Here is a 17,017-nt window from a genome sequence, read left to right as displayed (position 1 = left end):
AATCGAATGCGCGAGTTACGATATTTTGATATAAACGCAAATTTTCATGATATTTCCAAGTTGTATGAACAATTGTACAGATAACCAAAATATTTGTATATCACTTTGTAGGCGCTATTGTGCTGAACATTTTGATATATGATGTTGGATATTTATTTTCTATTTATTCGTTATATCAATACTATACTCGCAAAACATAGTTGAAACAAGAAAATCGAGGTTGTCCCTTTAACAATGCCAGCGCAAAATACTATCGAGTTGCTTTCGTCAAAAACTACGTCATATAAACAATTTAATTTTCAAAATTCTTAGAACCCTGAATTGTTCTGGCTATGTAGAAATAAACGGGTATAAACGGGGATATTTTTATGCCGGAGTTAAATGTACACTACTTATAGTGAATATTTTTGATGGATTACTCACATATTTTATATGATTTAGGATTATTTCACAATGCTACTGTAGGTTAGTAACTTTGACTAGATATTTTTCTATTTCTATTATGGGTTCATGTTTAATGTGAGCATCTGCCCAAAACTATACACTAAAGCACAAAAGGCAATGGATTTGCTGTATATCAAAACTAAAAGAAATACTGGAAATACTGGATGGATTTGATGGACTCATGCTTATCAATTTTTATGACCATTCAATCTGTGAATATTTCGGCTTGTATGGTCATGAAAAAATAGTCGCACTGTCACGCTTTGGTTAGAGAGCCCACCATGTGATCAATGACGTTTCAATCTTGATGAGAAGGGATGCACATTCCCGAATGCATCCTTCCTCATGATATGTTGAGTTAAACATGTTCATTGCACATAAAAATGTCACAGAAAGAGATGCAGTGCCAAATACCGACCGCATGCAGTGCGCGAGCATGACTAAACATGTGGTATTTGAACATATGGTATTTAAACATGTGGTATTTAAACATGTGGCATTTAAACATGTGGCATTTAAACATGTGGTATTTGAACATATGGTATTTAAACATGTGGTATTCAAACATGTGGCATTTAAACATGTGGTATTTAAACATTTGGTATTTGAACATGTGGTATTTAAACATGTGGTATTTAAACATGTGGTATTTCCAGAAGACATTTAATTCGGCTTTGCAAGACACTGTGCTTGGTATTTCGTAAACTAACATTATATAGCAAGCACGACATTAACTGTTCAATAAAACAGCGTTCATGTACATAAATTGTGTGAACTCAAATCATGAAGTATACGATTTTCTGTCATTCTTGGTTTGGTCGTTGAAGAGATAAGACGTATTTTTTGTGCTCTCGACGTCGCGCTCAGTATATAAATTGAACTGCGCGGGCAAAAAAACGCTCAGTTGACCAATAGACTTTGACAAAGACAGACGTTAATTTTGTGATCTCTGAAAAAAATTTGACATGATTTTTTTTATGATGACTATGTCTCAGTTGACTTTTGAACGTTAACGAATATGAACGTACTTTCGTGAGCTCTGACTACAGTATCGATGAAAAGTTTTGAGTTTAACTGACTTGACTTCGCGTTATAGAATAGCGACTTGGTACTCGGGTTATTGAATGACTGGTGGACTGTAGTGTTAGGTTATTGTCATGAGATAACAACTTGACTTTGACTTGAGTTGCGTGCAATTAAATTTGTGTTGGGGTGTCAAGCGATTGACTTCACTTGAACTCTGGACGTCGGAGTGATCAGATGTGTTTTTGAAGCTGGTGTCTACGAAAACGTGAGTACAAACTTTTGTGTTTGACTGTTGACGTGTCTCACTGTGTATGATGATTTATGATGATTTAAAGCGGCTGGCGTATTATTGTTGAGTTGTTGTACTGATAGAGAAGTGAAATGCGTTGGGTATAAATTACTCAGTACTTATACAGTGTTGATAATATGGTGTGATGAGAGATGATGGTGTTACAAAATATTTACTGAGCTACTTTGGGAAACGAACCGATGATGTAAAAACATTGGAAACATATTTCATGAAAATGCATGTGCTTATATGTACTAAATATGATATTGCTTTACTTGTATTTGCATGTCGTTAACATTTCTATTTTATTTCAGTATGCTGTGGTGAGTATTGCAGATTTAACTTGTATGTGTGGTTTTTAGTTAACGATGCTTAATGAAAACTATTATTGTACACTTAGTATGGAATGATGTGAATGATGATATGATGGGTAGAATTAATCAGTGCTTGTGTCTAGAAATGCTGAATGTTTATTGAAAAGGCTAAATGCTAGCCAAAACTAACAGTTGAGCTACCGTGGGGATGTCAAACGAATTGATGGTGTAATATGATGGTGTATCGACATACTTTTCTTATATGCACTATATTTGATACATGTATTGGTTTACATTTTTTGCATGCTGTTACAGTTTTTGTTTCAGTGTGCTGTGGTAAGTACTGTAGATATTACTTGATTTTTAGTGTCTATGAATGCTGATGTATGATAGCTATAGCATGAGCTCAATGCTAACCAGTATTATGAGTTGATGTATTGTGGTGATGCTAATCGAACTGATGATGTAACATGATGGTGAACACTTACTGAATGCATACAATTTATTGAATTGCGTTTGTTGATATGCACTATAATATGATTAATGTATTGCTTGACATGTATTTTTCATGATGTTTAATTTCAGTTTGCTGTGGTGAGTACTGTAGATTGTATTGCCTATGTATAGAATTCAATAAAAGATTATGACTGAAAACTGCTTTTGATTCTTTTTGTACAGTTTTAGGGACTATAAGTCTATAACAAAAATATGTCGGTTTATGTTCATGAGTGTGGGCTTAATACAGCAATGTTTGAGTAGTACAGAAATGTTTCTTCGTTTGTGGTCGCCAGTTGTCTGTGACTTGTAAAGTGAAAAATACGCATAGCTTTGAATGCAACAACTATTTACTGTTTTAACAAAGATTGTGTACTATGCATGTTTTGATGTAGATCTTTTCAGATTTGACATAAAATGAAGACCTGTCAGTTTAACAGAGCTGGGAAACGAAGAGGTAAGTGTGTTTCATCTTACTATGAACACTGGTATTTTGACAAAAGAAGAGATAAAGTGAGTTTCTTCATTATCATGGTTTCTTTCAGAGTATAACTTATGAACAAATCAAAACCTATTTTTTACTAGATTTTCATGTACTCTTTTTTTGGATGATGAGTAACTTAAAATCATACGGCTAGTACAGTATGGAACATGAATGCTTTGTTCAGATTTTCAGATGTGTGCTGGCAGTTTAAGTCTGGCAGCTGAAGTGAACAGTCATGATTTTGTTGGAGCTCCAACAATATGCTAGAAGGTAAGTAACTATGTTTAATTTGCATTGCATGTTTTCCTATGTTTCAGACTTTTAAACAGAGATGTCATGATGACTGGAGTTGAGCACAGGGCAGTGATAAAGTAAAAGGTAAGTACTTTTGACTGAATGTTTGTTCTATGCATGTTTTGCTATAATACATTCCAGGAGTGCTTATGCAGTGATGATTTGACAGTTGAGTGAAAGTGGAGCCATGCAGTCTTGATTTTGAAGCTTCTCAACAAGCCTTGAAGGTAAGGTTAGAATGACTCAATGTTAGTGAATTATTTAAAAAAATATACTGTCAGTGAAGTACTGTCAGTTGCATTTGGACAGTTGAGCAGAACAGACGTAGCTGTAAGAGCTCTCATATCTGTTGTGTAAAACTGTCCTAATGATATGTTATGCTTGTTTGTTTCTGTTGTACTATTTTTCAGATACGTTTGGCAGTGAAGGATTGAAAGCTGACATGAACAGAAAAAAGATGCTGTTGGCAGTGATGGGTTTGGAAGCTGGCATGAACAGAAAAGCAAACATATGGTGAGTACAAAATAGTTTTTATATGGTATGTTTTGTGCATGCTTCTATGTTTCAGATGTACTTGCAGTCAACAACGAAGATGATTCAAGAAGAGAAACATTGTTGTGATGTGAATAGAACGTTCAAATAGGGTAAGTGTAACAATTGTGGTAGTTTGATTTGTACCATGTGTGTATTGCTATGTTTCAGATTGCACATGCAGAGATGGTTTCCTACTGGGTGTCAATAGAAGGGACACGAGTAAAAACGATTTCAACCGCTAAACCACAATTCAAGAAGTTGGGTAAGTTTTAAGTCATTGATTTGAGGTGTACAATGTGTTCTTTACTTTGTTGCAGATTCGAGTCACTGGTTTACACATGGAAGAAGATTTCCACCTCTGTGACACATCTTTACAAAAGCAAGGTAAGTTGACCAAGTTGTTTTTTTATTTGTTCTGCTATAATGTGATGTTATGCTATTTTTCAGGTTTTCCATGTAGCTATGGATAAAACAATTTTAAGACAGAATAGCTGCTGCAGCTTGGTTCTGTGTTGGTTTTTGTTTAAAAACGTTTTACATGCATGTGTGTTTCAAAATATTTTGTTTCAGTAGAGGGCCAGATGTCGAGCAGTACAGATGTGTTTTTTGGAGGGAGCTCCCAAACCGTGAGTACAAGTATTTGATATTTAGAAGTCTATGTGAAAGATAATAGCAATGGTAGAATCTATCAGTACTTGTGTTTAGAAATGCTGATGTGTGACGGTTAACTGAAAAGGGTAAATGCTAGCCAGTACTTACACCTGAGCAAACGTGGGATGTCGAACTAACTGATGATGTACTATGATGGTGAACACTTACTTTGTGTATCGAAATGCTTTTGTTGATATGAGTGTGAGCTTAATACAGCAATGTTTGAGTAATACAAAAAATGTATGTACTCTTTTGTGGTTGCCAGTTGTTTGTGATATGTATAGTAAAAAAAACACAACACAAAGCTATGAAGCATACAATTGTTTTAAGATTTTATCAATGATTGTGTACTATGCATGTTTTGATTTAGTTCGTTTCAGATATGACATGACCTGAATATTTGACAGTCGAACGGAGCTGAGCATTGCAGAAAAGGTCTCATAGTAGCCTCAACAGTGAATAAGGATATCAACTGCTGTGACTAAACTGTTGAAGAAGGGTAAGTGGAACAATGTGTTTGTTTTATAAGTACCATGTATGCTTTATTTTGCTCTGTTTCAGAGTAGACATACAAACAGTGTCTTGCTTTGCATGCTATTTTTTAGGTCTCTCATGCAGTGAGGGAAAAGAAGAAGATTTCAATAAAGAATCACTGCTGCAACTCAGCTCTTTAAACAAGGTAAGTGTTTACTATGTTGTATACAAAATGTTTCTCTTTCTTACTATGTTTCAGGTTAACATTGCAGAGATGTTTTGACAGCTTGTGACAGAAAAGAAATTCAGCAGCTGTGTCTTGACTGTAGCCACAAGGTAAGTCGAAACAAATATACTGGTTTGTATGTTGTGTTGTTATGCCCTTCTATGTTTCAGACTTACATTGCTGTGACTGTTCCACAGTGGGTCAAAAAAAAACGAATACAGGTTTCAAGAAGAAAATTGGCTGTTAAAACTCTGCACAAAATATGAGGTAAGTGAACTACTCTTTTGGTTTGTGTTGTGCTTTGTTCTGCTTAACTATTTTTCAGATTTGAGTGGTGGGTCGTTACAGAGCAGACTTTTTGACAAGTGAGAAGTTGAGAAACAGAGAATGATTTAAGATCAGCTAGGTAAGTCTTGATTATTATGCATTGCTAAATGTTGTTTTTTATTTCAGTATGGCTGTGGTAAGTACACTAACTTTCTATAATTTAATATTGAACTGCTTTGATAACTTGTATCCTGCTATGCAATGCTTAATATATATTTTTCATTTCAGTATGGCTGTGGTAAGTACACAAACTTTCTTTAATTTTCACATTGAACTGTTTTGATGACTTGTATCCTGCTATGCAAAATGTCTTTTTTTATTTCAGTAGCCTGTTGGTAAGTACGCTAACTTTCTATAATTTCATAGTGAATTGTTTTGATGACCTGTATTCTGCATTGTAAAATGTGTTTCTTTTTCATTTCAGTATGGCTGTGGTAAGTACAATTGCCTTTCATATTGAACTGTTTTGATGACCTGTATTTTGCATTGTAAAATGTGTTTCTTTTTCATTTCAGTATGGCTGTGGTAAGTACACAAACTTTCTTTAATTTTCATATTGAACTGTTTTGATGACTTGTATTCTGCTATACAAAATGTGTTTTTATCAGTTCAGTTGCCTGATGGTAAGTACAATTTGCTTCTTTAAATTGCATGTTGAAATATATTTGATGACTTTTGTTCTGCTATGCTCTTTTTCATTTCAGTTGGGCAGATGTAAGTACACTTCATTTATGTAAAAACTGAATATGATTGTTGTGCTATACAAAATGTGCTTTTCTCAATTTCGGGTCAGCAATGGTAAGTAGATTGTGTTTCTTTATGTATAATTTTGTATACATATTGTTTTTTTCATCATAGCATGTTTTTCATATTTATGCTTTGTGTAAGTAAAATGTTCATAAATCATTCTTATCTTAAAACTAAAAATGTATTGTGCTATGCAAAATGTCTGTATGATTTCAGTTGCCAGAGGTGAGTACCATTACAGTTGAAAAGTTAGTTTTGTTTAGTTCAAGTTTTGGTTCACAGTTCTGTTTGTTATTTGGCAAAATTTACATGTATGCATTGAGTCTTGATTTCAGCTCGATTGTGGACTGAAGAAGATTGTCCGCAGAGGGATTGGATACAAAAAACAAAGTAAGTACTGAGTTTCTTACTAAAAGTTTTGAGTTGTATTCATTGTGTGTTAATATGCTATGATTGCTATGAACATGACTTTTGTATTTCAGCGAAGACAACATAGGTAAGTAAAATTGTTATCTGTTTCATGTTTACTGTTACAGTTCAATATTGTGTTTATAAATTGTAAGTTGTACAAACACATTCAAAAGTTTCTGATCATGCTTTCGATTTCATTTCAGCTTTACTGCTGGACGAGTGTTCTCTACTACTAGACGTGTCAGGTTTACTACCAGGCGAGCAGTGACAACAAGGCGCCTTTGTGGAAACAACACAACAAAAAAGTGAGTATTAGTTGAAATTGTTTTACTGTATGTTATACTTAAATGCAAAATTGTGCACATAAATTGTAAGTTGTACAATTACAATGAAAGTTTCTGATCATGCTTTCTATTTCATTTCAGCTGTACTGCTAGACGAGCAGTGACAGAAAGGCGCCTGAACATGCAACACAAAACAAAAAAGTAAGTATCAGTTAAACAGTTGGTAGAGTTGTGTGTTTTTCTTTAGCAGTTTGTGTTTACTATTTTATTTGATACATGGTATATTACACATGCATGTTTTTATCATTTCAGGCTGTTTACTTTCATCGTTTACTGTTTAACACAATTTGCTTTTCTATTTTCAGTGCCAATATCCAAACCTTGATGTGGACACCGAGTAGTCAATACATACGTGTGGCGTATAGCTGCGACAAAACCGTGGGTCCATCGCACCGATAACTTGAACATTGGCCCGTGTATGGACATCAGTGCAACTTTGTGAATCCATGTAACTTTGTGAATCCATGTAACATTGCGAATGTGTGTCGATCGAAAAATGTGTACATTCTGCACTGAAACGAACTCGGTGTTGCAAGTGGCAAGTGTTGACAGTGTGTATGTTTATGTTTATGTTTTTACATGAAAAATAAAGGAGATTGTTGTTTTATTGTGCTGGCCAGCAATATTGATGTATTGATGTATGTGTTTGTGTTTAAACTATGCAATACCAAAATCAAACAAAAAATAAACATTAACAGTCATTAACTGTGTTTGGGCGGCCGAGGGGTTTAAGACTCCACAAGTGTGAAGCGCACTGATAGCACTTGGGGGTAAACACCTCGGTATTTCGGTGCTAAAATGTTTTCACGGTGCTTATTTTGACGCACTGTTAGAACTACCAACCAGTAAATGATTGCTTGATTTATAAAACAAATATTCAGTCTCTACTTTGGCACAAGAGACTCTAAGTATCAAATACCAACAATTTAGACGCAGACAATCACATGGTGGTACACCAGTCCGAATATACTCATTGCTCTAGCCAGGATTGCAAATTACTTGTGTTGACTAGCAAGGCTCCCTAGTAACGGAGCAGTGTTACTGGCGTTTTTTGGGTCGATAGTGCTTAGGTGAGGTTTTGCTCGAATCGGGAGCGGGTCACTCGCTTGGGCGAGTTAGTTTTCGCTCGTAGTTTCCAATCTGGCTAGATCAATGTAAGGTTGTCGTTGACTGCTATTTGGCAAGCAGAAAGACAACAGCGGTTAATTAACTGAGTATGGGCGACCGAGGTATGTAGGTGTCAATAGACCGACTCCACAAGTTGCGAAGCGAACCGATAGCACTTGAGGGGAAACGCCTCGGTTTTCGGTTCTAACATGTGTTATCCATGCTGTCGTTATACTCTGGCAAGGCTCCTCAATCTATCGCGAGGGACACTCATTATTGCCCGCAAGCTTTAGAACCTGACGTGGGTCGATGCGTATGCGAGTCCGAGGACGCGATGGCATTTGATAAGGCTACCAACCAGTTAATGATTGCATGATCTATAAAACCAAATTTTAAGTCTACTTGGGCACAAGAGATTCCAAGTACCAAAATACCAACAATTAACAAGCAGACGCTTTTCAAAACTATGACCGCTGAGATTGATAGTCAGATGGAGTCCTGCCCATTTAGCTGTGTAGCGGTCTAGGGCGGGGTTGCAAGTCAATACGAAATGAGGCGCTATAAAGCAACTCGTCCCCGTTATGACCGTCAATACTTTCGACACTATCTGGGAATCCTTTCAACACCACATTGTTGCGCTGTTGGAAGGGTGGTAGGCACGCATGGTGACATGCCTGTGCTTTGCTATGCGACACCATGGTATTTTCGTACGGTGACACGAAATATCTTAATCTGGCTCTCTCAGAAACGCAGGCACGCGTTGACCGAACCTGACCGATGACCGAGCAATAACATTTCTATTAAGTGCTTTAATGCACAAAGTCTGCTAGGGCTGGGGTGGGAAGGCGACTTCTCTTGTACTCAGACAAGAGGAACGGTCACAAGTCCGTGAAAACGCCGAGTGACACCACTAGCTTTCAATCGTACAAAGCAAAAAACTTTCAAACTTTAGTTTGAGGTGAAATGATAAAAAAACTATATAAACAACTAACCGTTATAAGATATTCGCCATATGGACACAAACTATGCTACTCAATGTTGCGTTGAACATTAATTGCGCCTTACGAACTACTCGTGTTGAAACTAATATTGAGTGACTCGTAAACTTAAAGCAGTTACTCGCTTTTGACTGCATACACATTTTGTACAACGGCTCGTTATTGGTATAACTTGTCTTTCAATGAGACACATTAACACAAACGTTCAACAGTATTTAGGCTTTATATTGCGCTTGTAGAATATACGAACAAAACACACTATATAAATGACGTTTAGGGATTATTTTGACTTTCCATTTGAGATGATATGATGAAAAAGTATATACATCAGTTTAAGCGACTTTCATGACATTCACCACATGGCCATAAACTTGCGTTATTCAATGAAATGTTAAAATTTCGCTAGCAAAATAAATAAAAACTATATACGCAGTTTCATAACTTTCGATGTATGATCATGAAGTTTGAAATTGTGCAAAGCAATTTTGCGTTAAAAGTTGCATGCAGTTTAAAACCTGAAACATTTCGCTACACTTCAACCGTATTCAACACTCAAGAACTCAATTGTTTGTACAGAACAATACGAATGTTCCCATTTTGAAACGACAGTCAAGTAACACAACCGCTTGAATGTTTTGAAAAGCAGTATCGCTTCATCGCTATGATTTGGTTGTGAGATGTAATATATAGTATAGTAGCATCAATGTTACAGACCCGTAAGCACATTCATACACCTGCTTTAATATTTCGGAAAGCAGTATTACTTCAATGATATGGTTTGGTTATAAGATACAATATATGATGTATTGATGTAACAGATCTGTATGCACATGTTAAACAACTACTTGGTTAGTTTGCAAAGCAGTGTCGCTTCAATGCTGCGTCAAAACATTTCTGCAAGATGTAAAAAATATCTATTTGAATGGGATTTCTGAGGTTTAGCCATCGCCGAAAGGCCAATGTTTCTTCGTTAATGCATGGCAAAAGTAAAGGCTATATTGTTTGCTAGTATGCTAGTCCGTATTGCATATCGCAAGGTGGTAAAGCGGCTCTTTTCATTTCGCTGTGAAAAGAACGGTCACAAGCCCGTACAAACGCTGAGTGACACCTCTTGATCATGTAGCTTGTATGAAACGTGTTTATACAACCACAGTAGTTCAAAGCAGAACGCTTTTCCTTCTTCGAGGGAGAAGAAATCTGGGTGCAAGTCCCGGCTTTGGTTATAACACGAATACTACTCGCTGCTCAATAGCAATATTCATCATCCTATCCTTAACCATAATACCACTAGGCTCTATTAAGAGTAGCTTTGGAAAGGGAGTTAATAGCAGCTGCATGAGTGCTTTCATAAAATGTAAACGGTCGACCTTTACGGTTGCAAAATTGAAATACGATTTCAATGTTTTGAAGCATAATGTCTACATCGGGACCAAATGCCCATAGGTTCGATTTCGACTTGCTACACTCACGATTGAAATGAACCGCTTGAACATTCGCTGATAATAGGCATGCAATAACAATCCAACGCTGAAATGACTCACACTCCTACGCAATTAATTTTATCGCGGGACCAAATACCCATAGGCTCGATTTCGAGTTGCTACGAGATTAATCGGTTTGCGCCCAACAAAGGGGGTAATTAAACACCGTAGTGTGCATGTATATGTTCAAATGATGGTGTCTCGATTCTTGAAACAGTTGTATCTTCATTTAGAGACATTAGAAAGAAACAATTTCACAATCTAATACAGTCGGCAAATAAAAAAGACGATAATATAGAGGCCATTTTACAGAAAATTGGCATAAATGTGAATATATTTAATTAAAAAAAATAGCCGACAACGACCGATTAAGCTTTAAGTTTCCCGGGTATGATTAAGTATATTTACCGTACCCGGGGTACATGTAAGTATACTTAAGAGTACCCGGGGTACATGTAAGTAGTACCCGAGCCGACAATGACCAATCGAGCTTTTATTTAATACATGTATGTTGAGTGCATGGGATCGATGTATGTATTGTTTATTTCAATCCTTATTTCATCCTTATTTGAGCACTAAACACTATTTCTCAACGAAGTTCGTTTCGAATCGTTTCTCTAAGTACAAAAAAGTAGCAAATATTTTAGAAAGATCTCTCGAAATATTGAAAAGTGTAAACACCGAGCGCATCATAATCTTGAACACTTTGTTACAACATCATTATCGTTTCAAATACATTTTAAATATTATAAATGTCTTATTCAGACATCGATAAAAATATTTAATGATGGGGATTATTGTGAGTTTAAACTACAATGTTGTACAGTTTCTACTCGCGCTTAAATATTCACATTATTTTGCAGGTGCGAGTGACGTGACTCGTCAACTCGTCTCCACGAATGCAATTTAATAATAAAATAATTGACAATCCTATGGTCCCTAAAATTTCTTCCCTTAAATTGTTCAATAAAATCATTTCATAAATGTGATCATGCATTTTTATGCAGATTATAATTTCGATGGTGTTAGATAGGTTATATCTCGATTATGGATTCGTCGTGGCTTCAAACTGATAATAGCATAAATAACACAGGGACATTTAATAAAAATTCTCTACATATTACAAATATACAAAGTATACTGTTATATAGCATGTTTTTTTTTTTTGAAAAACCCTGTGGGTGCGAACATGATTTCTTTTATCCTCGGCGTCTTAAAAGACAGAGTAAAACCTGTCATGTGTGTAAAATACATGTTAACATTTGGAAAAGGAGACATTCATTTTAAATTGGCAATCCCGAATTGTTCTACAAACAAACAAGTGAATATCAAACCATTTATTTATATGTTTTTATTGTTGCACATAATATTTAGTGTTTTTCTGTCGTCTTAAAATATTATAGAAATGTACATGTACACCACGCATAAGTGGAAAAGGTTACAAACTAGAACGAACATGCGCAGACTTCATGGGCGATGGACAGTTAAAGCATCGATATAATAACATTACATCAGCATTTTGTTTAATTTCAGACTCCTTGCAGTTTTCAGATCATTATCTCTGTGCCTTATTACTCGAACTTGTTAGATTCCGATCACATGTGCTACTGAAAATAACCATCGGGAATGTGTTTTATAGCTCAAACCAGCACACAGTGGGCACGACCCGTCTTTTTGAGCGCTAAATGTTAGATAAGCACGTACACTTAATTATTATGGTGGTCAGTACAAAAGTTCTCCAGTGTATTACGAAACCCAAACTTTAGATATGCACGTGTCGTCTTACAAAAACAATGATTTTATAGAGGTCAGTAAACAGATCGAAGTAGCTCACACAGTTAATTCCCGTACATATATATGATATCGGAAACGAGACTTGCTTTAAACACTGAAAATAATTTTCATAAGAATTGCTAAACACAAATGAGAACAAAACCAATATACACAGACGACACAAAATATAAATAAGTTTGACAATTTACATTCAAACATTTACTTCCATTTTTTCCTGATTTCCAGTAAATAACTTGTAGATGTTGCATACAATCTAAAGATAAATTAAGTTGTAAATTGGTCGTTTCAAAAGAATATGACCGATACACGACGCTTTTTTTGTGCAATCAGTAAACATGTACATTTCAACAATTGTTTCAATAATTAAGGAACTAAAAGCGCTTAACGCTAACGATACAGCGTGTTTGAATTTTATTTTATTTAGAGTAAATGTTAATGCCAAATAATTCGCGAGATGCTTCGGTAATTTGAAATTCACTACGAAACTCTGAATCGAAATTAAAAGATCCCACTGCTGTCTGCATTCCAAAGTTTTTATTTATAAATAAATACACATACGCCAATTATCACGCTTTTTATCCAGACAAAATAATTCATTAAATGTTGTGCAATATTTATTTGTGACTAGAATTTGTAATAGAACATGAACTGTACACGACGCGCGCACACCGCGTCAGGTGACTTACGCAAGTTGGAATACCCCTGTCCTGATAGAGCATTTATTTCATCAAATCATTAAATAAAATCTTATGCCGAAATCCATTTGATACTTAAGACAAATGTTGAACATTTGTGTAAATGAAATTTAAATGAAATGAAGCATTAGTTTCGTCATTATTTACCCGAATTTGCTGTTACAAATGGAAGACGCATAAACGGGTTATCGGGTAATGGATAGAAACGTGAGAAGTCGCATGTATGCGGTAAAGAATACGGATAATTTGGAAATATGATGAAAATTCTCATAACAAACATTTTCAATGTATTATGTAGTATATGTTTTTCGGAACGTAGTTACTCTACATTTAATAAACATTATGATGCAAAACTCGGGATCAGTTTCTATCCGAGATAAATTATAGTTCATAACATTCTTCGCCGAGTGACTCGGCGTCATATCACCAATTTCCTCGGCATCATGCCGAGGCGTTTCGCGGAGTCGAGATGCGAAGTGACTCCGCGAAAAAACGCGGCCACTCGGCGGCAAGATGGTTGATGCCGAGTCGACTCCGCGTACACTCGATGTCGCCAAACTCCGCGGATCGCGGAATTTGCTTTTTTTTGCGTGAGCTGTAATGTACATGTATGATATGGTAAACACATGCTATCAGTGTTTTGAGATAAGTTTGTATTATTATCAATTGTGAATGCGTGAGCAAATTATGATACGACTATGGTAAAAGCATTAACGTATACGCCGTATAAATGCTTTGTTGTTATATACTTGTAATATGCATATGAATCGTAAAAGTTTTAAAGTTATTTCAATTCAATTTATTCACCACAGTGGTTGTAAATGAATATTACTGTTCGTCATTCTCAGAATAGTTATTTGTTCCAATTTGTATTGAATGTACATATACGGACTAATCGTTATTGATGGTAACCATTACTAATTCATAATTCATTACATGCCGGTTTCCTTACGGTTTACATATATTATATTATGGGTATTGTTTACCTGTGTTCATAAACACCTTTGAAAATGGCATATGCAAGATGAATTTAAGTCAAACCAATCATATATGTAAGCGTCCTGTACTTTACAAGTGAAAATTACGGTCAAAAAACGTCTCATTACCAAGCTATAGAGTGCTGCAATGCTACCATCACAGAGGTCAACCTATAAAAGATTGCCGCAATGCTAATATCAAAAACAGTCAACCTATAATAGATTACTGCAATGCTACCATCACACACAGTCAACCTATACTAGATTGCTGCAATGCTACCTGCACATACAGTCAACCTATAACAAATTGCTGCAATGCTACCTGCACACACAGTCAACATATAATAGATTGCTGCAATGCTACCATCACACACAGTCAACCTATAACAAATTGCTGCAATGCTACCATCACACACAGTCAACATATAATAGATTGCTGCAATGCTACCATCACACACAGTCAACCTATAATAGATTACTGCAATTCTACCATCACACACAGATTCAACATATAATAGATTGCTGCAAAGCTGTCATCACAATCAAGCTATTAAAGTGCAGGCTCCGAATCTTCTTAATAATGTCTATACAGGATTTACTTCAGCATTTTCATATTGAAATAAGTGTACGTCAGATGTTATGTACACTATTATAAGCTTTAATAAAAATATACTGACTAATCAACATTAAATATGTTCTTTTTACGACACCGTTTACTTAAAAATGGATTTTTTAGACAAGAAAATAAGTGACTAAAGTCATAAATTTTTAACAAATAAAGTTCCGATAATGGATGATTTAAAAAATAATGAAGCCTAAATGAAACATACATTTATTTTCTTACCATTAAGCATGTTTGAGTTCTTTTTTTTATCTAACAGAAGTGCAGCGCCCTCACACTACTTTGGGGGAAGGGGTCCGCAGCCCTTAGGAGGGGGGATTTTTGTAAATGGGCGAATTAAAAAAACAACATCAACTGTGTTCAACTTTAATAAACATATATTTCTATATATGTGACTGTCTATAGGACAGAAAGGTGAACTTTTACACAATTTAATGACTATAACAGTAGTCTAATTTAAATGTGGGTTGGTAGGTAGGCTTTTCTTTCTTACCACAACACTAAATTGAATATTTAACTCAATGAGAATGTCATTATTTTCAGGTATCAGCAGTGTGAAATGCATGACGACATAGTACTGACTCACAGATATAGTTCTTAATAAGATGATGTTTGATCCAGATTGTCTTTCTCTGTAAATTATTGTACAAATAAATATTCTTTGAAAACTAAAGACTGCATCTTGAATATAGCAATGATTGACTAGAATAAATGTGAATGAAACAAAACATTAGCAAAAATAACAGTTCTGAACGATTCAGACGCTTTCCGCAGTTGCGTAAATTTCGGACATAAAATTCGGAGGCGGATTTTGAAACAGAAAAAGCTTTTGTCTATATCAGTAAATTACTGTACAAATAAATATTCTTTGAAAACTGAAGACTGCATTTTGAATAAAGCATTTATTGATTAGAATAAATGTCAATGAAACAAAACATTAATAAAAATAACAGTTCTGAACGATTCAGACGCTTTCCGTAGTTGCGTAAATTTCGGACATTAAATTCGGATGCGGATTTTATAACAGAAAAAAACACTTTTAAATCGGCGGATAAAAAACTGGTCGGGTAACCGGAAACAAGACTTCTTTTTCGTTAGGACTATATTGGACAAAGCGATATAACGGACCGTGATATATTGGAGTCAATTTTCAATTTTTTAAATATTTTGTTTTACATTTTCTGAGGGGTGAAAAAATCAGTTTTTTTGGAAAAAAATACTTTTCAGGTGGGGGACTGCAGCCGAAATTCGGCGGCAGATTTGATAGATTGAGGGCCCTGAAGTGTTTCCATGTGATTAACTTTAATGTGAAATTTTTTCTCGATAACTTGCTTTATTAACAAAATGACTTGAAAAATATCCTTAAAATTGTCCCAAGTGTACTAGTTTTGCGTGACATTTGAAGTTAAAGGCAATTTTCAAATCTATATTTCAATCAAACTTTAAGAAAGTTTAGGTATAACTATCATTTAATGAATAGAAAAATGTAAATACTTCAAGAAAAATAGAACATTTCTTCTTGATTAGGTTGATATCCCTTGTAGCAAGTGTTCAAAGGAATGATGTTCTTGGCAATTTTGTGCCATAATTTCACCTCTCTTCACATATTAAGAGGTGGCATCATAAAGTGATTCAACATTTATAGGCAAATAGTGCCCTGTTAACCTGTCACATGCTTATTCTACACATTTGTACAGGTATTTATACAATTATTTGTTCATGTAACTTTTGAACAGCTGAATACTAAATGTCGTCAATGTCGTCAGATTTTGTCCCAAGTGTACATTTTGTAAGAAAGTTCTTTTATTTATTGTTTCATCAAATAGAATTTTCAAGGTTTTACATCATTTTCTTCAAACCATTAATGCTTATCACAAGATGTACTGAAAAATTGATGCCAAAACATTCAATGTGAACTTTGTTTGCAAGACAAATATCGCGTTGTCCGAAGTGTACACATTTTTTATCATGTTTGATGGACAGGTTTCATCTTTTAAAAAATACACAAAGGCACTAATTTTCTAGAAAGAAGTACACAGAAGGTTGTAATCTCCAAGAGAAAATGTGGTTTCTTCACTCTGGTGGTGAAATACTCTTATTATATGGGTATGTCTCCATATTTTGTGTTCAGAAGGAAAATATATGCAAATTAATGATTATGTGTAGGAAGTATATATGACTTTACCATAAGATTATAACCAAAATACATTTCCTCTTCTAAAATTAATGTCAATTTTAAACAAAATCCTTCTCCAATAATCTTGAATGTTAGCCTGAAGTTGG

At 35.0% G+C, this 17,017-nt stretch overlaps 1 long non-coding RNA gene across 6 annotated transcripts; it reads left to right on the top strand.

The window, feature by feature from the left end:
• Nucleotides 1-361: 361 nt before the first annotated feature.
• On the top strand, nucleotides 362-7,667 carry LOC127869553 (uncharacterized). Of its 6 annotated transcripts, none has more exons than XR_008044681.1 (4): nucleotides 362-1,735; nucleotides 2,074-7,021; nucleotides 7,142-7,201; nucleotides 7,366-7,667. It is a non-coding gene; the product is annotated as an uncharacterized LOC127869553 (long non-coding RNA). The 6 variants fall into 6 exon arrangements; XR_008044682.1 differs by having other exon boundaries at nucleotides 362-3,573; nucleotides 3,757-7,021; XR_008044680.1 differs by having other exon boundaries at nucleotides 362-4,264; nucleotides 4,454-7,021.
• The last annotated feature ends 9,350 nt before the right edge of the window (nucleotides 7,668-17,017 follow it).

Source organism: Dreissena polymorpha, chromosome 2 (genome assembly GCF_020536995.1).
Source record: "Dreissena polymorpha isolate Duluth1 chromosome 2, UMN_Dpol_1.0, whole genome shotgun sequence".
Classification (NCBI taxonomy): Eukaryota; Metazoa; Mollusca; class Bivalvia; order Myida; family Dreissenidae; genus Dreissena; species Dreissena polymorpha.
Note: the sequence above shows the minus strand (reverse complement) of the source record. Positions and strands in the feature narration are given on the sequence as shown.